At 39.6% G+C, this 8,547-nt stretch overlaps 1 non-coding gene across 1 annotated transcript; it reads left to right on the top strand.

Moving 5' to 3' along the window:
• Positions 1-2,744: 2,744 nt before the first annotated feature.
• trnas-aga (transfer RNA serine (anticodon AGA)) lies at positions 2,745-2,826 on the top strand. The gene has a single exon. It is a non-coding gene; the product is annotated as a tRNA-Ser (tRNA).
• Positions 2,827-8,547: the final 5,721 nt, after the last annotated feature.

Consider the following 8,547-nt stretch of genomic DNA (forward strand, 5'->3'; position numbering starts at 1 on the left):
CCAGTGAGGTAGTTTCTATAAGAGGTTGACATAGATTTCTTTAGTATGTAGAAATCTGGTGATTTTAGTCAGATTGTTGGTTTTCCTTCCTTCATTCATTCATCACCTCAAACTGTTTTAATTTTATTTTTTATTAAAGTTAAAAATGTTAGAAGCTGTAATTTTTATGAATGTTATGTCTGTTTTTTTTATATGTCAAGTTATAGTTAGTCATTTTTTTTTGTTTTGATATAGACTTTTTCACTTATTTTTTACATTTTAATTCACTAGCAGTAAATATGCTAGCATCGGTATTTCTCCACTTTCTTTCCTATTTTTAAAGAGAAAATTATTTTATTTCCCAACAAGAAGAATCTTAAACAACTGGTGTGTTTATTTTTTGAGTGTAAATTTAATTAAATCCCTTTTTGCTGTGTTCAAATGAAGCCTTAGGGGGTTTTAGCTGTCAGCGGTTTAGATGTTGCTAATCCAGGCTCTGCCTCAGGTGACATTTGATTTAATTTGTGCTGATTGGATGTTTCACTGTGTTTGGGGCACACAAAGTTTGATTCATTTAATTTCATTTACAGCAATTAGATGTCCAAAACTGGCCCCAAAATAAACAGAGTGATTTACAAAAACCATCAAAGTTAAAGGAATGAACATCGTCACAGCAGAGCTGGGTCAGGATCCTAACTGGTCAGTTGTTGCTGCTCCTCACATTTTCTCTCAATGTTTCTGACATGTTTTATCACCTTAGATATTGTTTTCTGTCAGGTTTAAAAGTGATGGGTGTTGGAAAGAACAATGAAAACGTCTCGGTAGGGCTGGACAATAAATCGGTAACAACGTATATCATGACAGACACCTGATCAATAAATAATACTTCTGATAGAAGATTGATTATGTAGAATATCTTTAACCATTCAATCTCTCACAGCTAAGCTAGGTTGGTGGAGTAAACGGTCTCGCTCTTTGGTTGCTTAGCAACAACCTGCTGCGTAACCAGCAGTTTCAAGTCCCGCCCAACCTTGGTTGCTTAGCAACGGCCTGCTGAGTAACTGACGCAGCAGCAGTTTCAAGTTTCCCCACCGAGGCTCATTACTGTGGACAAAACAGGAAAAGTGACGCCAAATCCAGTTCGGCTGTATTTCAGATATTTAAATCAAAAACGAATCAATAATTATTGATGTTGACAATTATTGATACGAACTGATGTGAACCGATTTTCAGCCGCACGTTTCAGTTATTCCTGTTCCTGGTGAAACTCCCAACTTGTCAATGGCCAACCTGAGGTTTGTCCAAGCAACATATTCTTCCTCACACGATCCAGATGTGGGATGAGTCCAGAAAACCTTCAGGCTTCCAGTTTTGTTGTCTGAAAATTGTAAACCAATGTCTTTCGTTATTTGTGTCACTTCATGAACAATGAAGCTACTAATTTAAGGTAGGAATATTTTTTATTCTAAAACGAGATAGCAGCTGCATTTCCATTGACCATAAATATATAATTTAGAAAATAAATTTGCTTAATGATAGTTTTTTCAAAACATGTTTTGAAAGAAAATGTGTTTTTTATATAAGTTCTGGCACTAGGATGAGTTGGGTTTGTTTCGGCCGTATCAAAAATTGTACAAAACTGCAGTAGAAACATTTTTTTCGCATCACAGGAGTCACATAACCACCATAATACTGCAGGTGGAAACAACGAAGAAGAAGAAGACAGGAAGTAGTTGGAGGATGATGTGGCGTGTTTTTTAATTACATCGATTGAACGAACATGTGACTTAATGTGTTTCTTTTTTAATGGAAACCCCACAATTGCGAAATTGAACATCGATCCGAAGGTCCAACAAGAAAGCAGGAGTAAAGGTTTTTGTAATGTACGGCTAAATTCACATATACGAAGGTGAGTTTTACTTTCTTTAAGCTTTGTGGCTAACACAAAGCTTTGTGTTAGCTACTTATGCTACTTATGCTAGTAGGCAATATTCTCGGACATTTTCATTTTAAAAATGTGCTATTTAAGTATCTAAATATTTTTCATTCATTCTAATGAACAATGTTTTTACCTTATTTTGTGTTTATTTTGAATTAGAACATTTCTGAGCTAAAAATCTCTGAGGAAAAAATGTGAGATTAATTTAAAATATTTGTAAATTTAATGGCCTAGTGCTGTTTTTATAAGTGTTTCCAGACATTGCCCAACAAAACAGAACTATTTAATTCTCTGAAGACTCGTATTTTTGTATATTGTACATTTAATGTCATACAGAACTGAGTAAACATTTTGTACTTAACTGACTTTTCAAATGAAATTTATTTCTCCTGAACCGTGCTTTGCATTTTATTAGAAATACTTTTAATTTTAAATACTCTTGCTCTTACGTAAGTACAATTATTGTTTATTTTACCCACTTCAGTAAAAGAAACATGTTCATCTTTAGGTGGGAGCAAATAAAATGGTCACTCAAAGCAACAGGTGTAAACCGCCACTAGATGGCGCTGTTGTCTCCTGATCGAATAGTACAGCTGTCGACATTGTTCTGGTTCCGGCCGCTTCGTAAATCTGGAAATTTCGAAGTTGTTGACCACGGAGAACGATGTTTGGGTGTGTTTTGCAAAAACGAACAATCCGCAAACATGTGACCGATCGTGAAGTGTTTGGTTTCGGATGAATAATAGAAACAAACTCAAACGCCTCTGAGACATAACTCGGGGAAGATACATCCTCATATTGCGTCATAGGTAGGTTATGTTGCCGTGTTGTCGTGGCCGAGTGGTTAAGGCGATGGACTAGAAATCCATTGGGGTCTCCCCGCGCAGGTTCGAATCCTGCCGACAACGAGTTGCTTTTTTTTTTTTTTTTTTCTTTTCACTAACCATTAGTGATTTAATTCTCTTAATGTTTCGACGGTCACAAAAAATATACACAGAATTACAAACAGTGTTATTACTGCGCTCTGATTATGGAACTCTTGTATTTATAAAAAACAACTAATTCTTTAAATATAAAACAGAGATGCAGTACTATTTTTTACTGTTCCTTTGATTTTTTTCTTTTTCGCTTTTATTTTTATTTGCATAACTTCGGCTGCGTTCATGCTAATGCTGCTAATATTCATGTTTGGTTTCAAAGTTGTGATTCTTTATGTTTTCTGCACATTTAGAAAGAAGCTAAAACGTAATATTTAAAAAATACAACAGTGTTACTGATTGGAGCTACATTCACAATGATAGTGAAAATAATTCTTAATATTTTAGTACAATAAACAAAAATGCAAACTGGACGAAATGTAATGATAAAAACTGCTTTGATATGGTGAGTTATTTTTAATAAAACTGGAAACTGATTTTAAACAAATATATTTTTTTGAACTTTTATTATGGATTCTGCAAGGGTGTATCACTGAATCTACCAAAATAATCTAATAGTTTTAGTCATAAAATACCCAAACTCGACTTCTTGAAACTAATTTGGATGTTTGAAAATTCTGGATTAAACTGTTTTCCCATTTGGTTCTGATTTCTGTTTGGATTTTTATGCTTTGTGAAATAAGACGGGTTTTTTTTTACCTCTGATCAAATCATGATAATCCTGAGTAATTTCTGCTGATTTTATAGGAGTTATAGGATTATGTTTCCTCATAGCAGACACTAAAACTGTTTTCACACCTGGTAGTCCGGTAGATTCGGTTCAATTTTGGACCAAAGTTGCAACATTTATAAATTTTCAGCTGCTGCAGTTCTCAAACCAACCAAAACCAGTTCCCCTCCTGGCCTGTGGGGGCGCTGCACCAGGAACCACTGAAGGAAACGACACAAAACCTCTGAAGACACCGAGCACAGCTTCCTCAGAAGAGGGCAGTTTGCTTTTTTGGTTCAATTAGCATTCACACCTCCCCAAACAAACCAGACTTTCTGGACGCACTGTAAGCAGAATAAAGATTAAAAAAACTTGTGGTCACTAAGTTGAATTGACACACGGTCAGCTCCAGCGGTCATATTTCTGGCCCAAAACAGCCGAAGGAAACAACATGATCATCTAAATGCAGAATCACCACGATGTGATTGTTACAAGACGTTGCACAGCAAAAGGCAACACTTTGCTCTTAACATGCAAATGAGCGTTTTTTGTTGGATTGGTGGAGGAGAAGCAGTCAAGCCTCGCTGAGTGACCTAAGGCAGTGAAAGTGCATAGGTCTGCAGTGAGATCATAGTTTCAGTGGCTGAAAAGCAGGTAAAAACAGAAGTTTCTGGATGTCAGCTCTGCTTAATGAGCGGTACAGAGAGAACGGATCAACTCAGCTGCTGCTCTCCACTTGGTTCTGGACGGCAGCCCCGTTAGCAAACCTGTTGCATTTAGTTTTCAGTCTTCTTTGACAAAACTGTGTCTGATTCCAAGGGAGGTTGTTGGTACCGTAACCTGTATGGACTTGCCCCGTATCTCACCAGGATATCCAAATGTAGATCATTTACATCCCACTTGATAGCTGAACTTCCTCTGCATGACTGAGCATCTGTGTGGAAATTAGCAATGAGGTGGAACGCAAGTGATCAAAAAAAAAATCTCTGGAAACGGGCGGCTGTGGCTCCGGCCCAGGAGAGTCCTCACACTGATTCACGACCAACAAACCGCTCCAGAGCTGCCGTCACGAACTGAACTGGCCCGCTGCTCTGAGAACTGATGGCTCTCCTGAAAACAAATGGAGAGAGACGCCAACCTGCAGAAAGCTTTTCCTCACCGGCTCAGTGTGTGTGTGTGTGTGTGTGTGTGTGTGTGTGTGTGTGTGCGTCACGCTCAGTGCTTCTGAAATTGGTCCATTAGCAGCAGTACTTGCAGCGCTGCAAGATTACACTCCACAAATAAACACACTATTCTTGTAGTGTGCAAGGCCACGTTTAAGTGAGCGTGTGTCCAACACGGCGCTCTGTGGAAGAGGGTCATTTAAAGATCCATCACCATCTGTTTTGGTCCCAGCATGCCATTTTCCTCTCTGCAGGAGCCTTTGATTTAGCGACAAAAGGGTACCATTGCTTACGTTCTTCCTACTGCGCGACCAGACATCCAGCCTGAGCTGCTTTTACTAATCAAACGCTGCCGGGCATCCATCGTATCATCACAGGTTGGCCCATCTGCCCGCAATTGTTGCAGGTAATCACGAACATCGGGGGTGCCATTTAAACACTGATCAGGAAATGTGTCGGCTGCACAAAACCGGATTAAATTAAGGAGGAAGTAAAGGCAGCAGGCAGGATGTGGATGTTTCTCCTGATTTGGTTTACTTTTGGTCATAGGGTTGAGTCCCACCAGCCATGTTTAATCTGGTTTAATCCGGTTTGTTTGCCTATAAAGTCCGGTTCGTTCGGGAAGGTGATAATCGAACTCTGATGCAAACTGATCCACATAAAAACCTCGGTCTCAGTTTGGTTGAAGTCCATATGTGAACAGAGACCGCTCCAAAAGCAGGAAGTGGATTACAGCGCAGGGCATTCTGGGTAAACACAACCAAACACAAATGTGCTGGTCTAGCAGTAGCAGGAGAAGTGACTTGTGGTCAACGATTAAAATCTGATGCCACTCCATTTTTGTTTACGTTTTATTGCACTCAGTGTCTTCAGAGGTTTTCATGTTGTTTTCTTCAGTGGTTCTTGGTGCAGCGCCCCCTCAGGCCAGGAGGGGAACAGGTTGGTTTGGCTCAGAGCCACAGCAGCTGGAGGTGGAGCAAAGGTTGCAACTTTGGTCCCAATTGAACCGAGTCTACTGGTGTGAAAACAAACCAAGTATGCTCAATAAATAAAAACTATTTTCATTGTTTTTACTGAAATCCAATTTTTTAAATTTAGTACATACTACTGATTAAATGTGACTGCTTTCAGAACGGTTTGCAACTCACATGCGCAGAAGAAGAACATTGACGTCAAACAGCAGCGCTACGTTTACTAAAGTAAAACCACACCTGCGAAAATGTAAGAAATGTTGCCATTTTGTCCCCAAATGGAACCAAGTCTACTGGACTACCAGGTGGGAAAACTCCCTTAGAGAAGATCCTCAGCCTCATCCATGGACATTCAGTGTAAGAGTTGAAATTAATGCCTTTTTAATTAAGGAATCCAATGAATCTGATTTGGTGACATTTTGTCAAAGGATAAAAAAACCAATGAACCTGCAAACCAGCCTTTCTTCGATGATGAACTGAGGCCAACGGCTTACATAAACGCCCCGCCCTGGTAGGTTCCTGGAGGTTCAGGCCGCCCGGCGTGTTGCAGCGTGTCTGCTGGAGGGAACGAGTCTCTGCTGCAAAGTTTCAGCAAAACTACTCTGGAGAGTCTTTATGATTCGAATATTATGTTACCAAAATAAGAAAACATACATAACAGGAATTCATGCTATAAGACATAAGCATGATCATAGATGAGTTAATTTAAGGAAGAACTTTCGAGGAAGTGAATTAGGTCACGTTTGCGTTTCTCAGCCTCTCGGTGCCTTAATGGGTCCATCTTCTGCTGCTGACTTACAGAGATGATCATGATTTGATGTTTATCACATTTATAGGATGCAAAGGATGTTTAAGTCAAGATAACATTCCTTTGCATTCCACTGGGAAACGGAGCGTACCAGCAGGAAAACTGGAAAACCTCCAGCCGTTTAGGAAAAGACTGAAAAGAGGAAGGATGGATGGAAAGAAAATGGGCCGAAAGTCCGGATGGGATGGCCATAGGTCTCATTCCCTTCACTGCACAGAGTCCCATGAGTGAAAGTGGGAAAAGTCAGAGTGGAGGAACAAGAGGTTGAACGTTTGCGTCAACAAATGTGTCCGTCTCCCAGGGAAAGCGGCGACAGAACCTGGGTTTGGACTCGGCTTGGGAAGGAAGTTTCTGTTTTAGTTGAGTGAATTTCTCCCACTTCGGCGTGACTTTCACAGCTTTGGTGCTGATCGAGTGAGAGCCGTTTGCAGAGGAGGTGTTAGCCTCACATGTTGACACGGAGGAATCTGCCGCCGACTCTTCTGGCTGCGAAAAGTGTGACAAAGAAAAAAAACATGGCAAACTCTCCTGTCAGTACCTGGTGTCAGCAGGACGTCAGATTTAAACGTTCCCTTTATGACACCAGGATCGTTTTTTACAGCAATCGCTCTAAAAACTGACATCATCATCTTAATTAACCGACTTCATAGGTTGGTCTGGACATCCAGAAGTATGCAAAGTGGTTTAGATATTAACTTTTCAATTGAAGTTTTAGAAGCTGTGTTTTCATAACAAATGTCAAAAAACACAAATTCACTATTGCATTTTTTTCCTTTAAATAAGAAATTAAATCAAACATCAATGAGTTTGTTCACTCGATTAGACATTATAAAACATGCAGTGCCATGAACCTCCTATTACTTCCTGTCATCATCTTTGTCGTTTCCGCCAGTAGTAACATCCGGCTGTTGCAAACTTAAAGAGGAAGTAAAGCTACATTTTTTGTGTTGTTTTTGCCCGTATTAAGGTCACGTCAAGCAACTTCTCCTTCGATCATTTAGAAAATATTTCCTGATTAAGAAAGTTGGTGTCAAGTCAGGAATTTGATGGTCGCGTTTATACATTTCAGTTGGTCCAACTCCCTGCAGAAAGACTCTGGAAACATCGCTCTCGTTTTTAAAGTTACTGAAATGTTAAAATTCAGCCCTCAGGTCCTCAGAACGAGATTTATTTGTAGCTCCAAGGACCAAATCTAAAAATCTAAAGCTGGAGCGAATACTGAGGAACAAGCTTCGTTGGTTTTTACGTTATGGTTAAAAAACAAAGCTGAAGAAAAATCTAAGTCAAACATGCCTTTTCTTTAAAAGACCTTTTCCATTATTTTTGTATTTATTTGTAGGTATTTCTTTGTTTTGATCAGTACTACTTACTGCAACTGTTTACTCTAGAATATAAGAACCGCTGGTTGCAGCTCATGACATGATGTCTTGGCTACCGGATATGCTGCTGCCCTGTCTGGTTTCTAGCGGGTGTGGGCATATGCTTTATCATTCAGGAAGCTAACGAGTCGATTAGAACCATTGACGAGCTGCTGGAGGACAAAGGTAAGACGAGGGTTCACCTGAAATCACCGCCTGTCGATAGGGAGAAATACAGCAAGACAATTAAATGTGGATGATCTTAAACAGACAAATCCGAACAATAAACCAACCAAAATAAACATTTTTTGCAGATGAACCTTGAACTAAAAAAGTTCTTTCGATCACAATGTACACATAAAACAATGCTGAGGTATTGGCTCTGGTGTTGGTTCTTGTTTCAGGTTTGAAGAGTCGTTTTGCAGCGGTTTTTTACTATTGTCCCAAGGTGTGGCTCCTCTGTGTGTTTTAACCAGCACTCACAGGAAGCCTAATCCCAGTTTATGGGTGTGAATGTCTTGATATTAGAAGAAACAATGCTTCTTTATCTTTGGCCAACCCAACGCAGATTTCATTGCCAGTATCCACTGATAACGGAGTCGCAGGTCGGATGTATAGTTTTATTTCTGTGAGAAAATCAATCCGTCAGATAAAAACACGCCTCGCAACATGCTGTGACTTC

The sequence above is a fragment of the Poecilia reticulata genome, linkage group LG2, assembly GCF_000633615.1.
Source record: "Poecilia reticulata strain Guanapo linkage group LG2, Guppy_female_1.0+MT, whole genome shotgun sequence".
In the NCBI taxonomy this organism is placed as follows: Eukaryota; Metazoa; Chordata; class Actinopteri; order Cyprinodontiformes; family Poeciliidae; genus Poecilia; species Poecilia reticulata.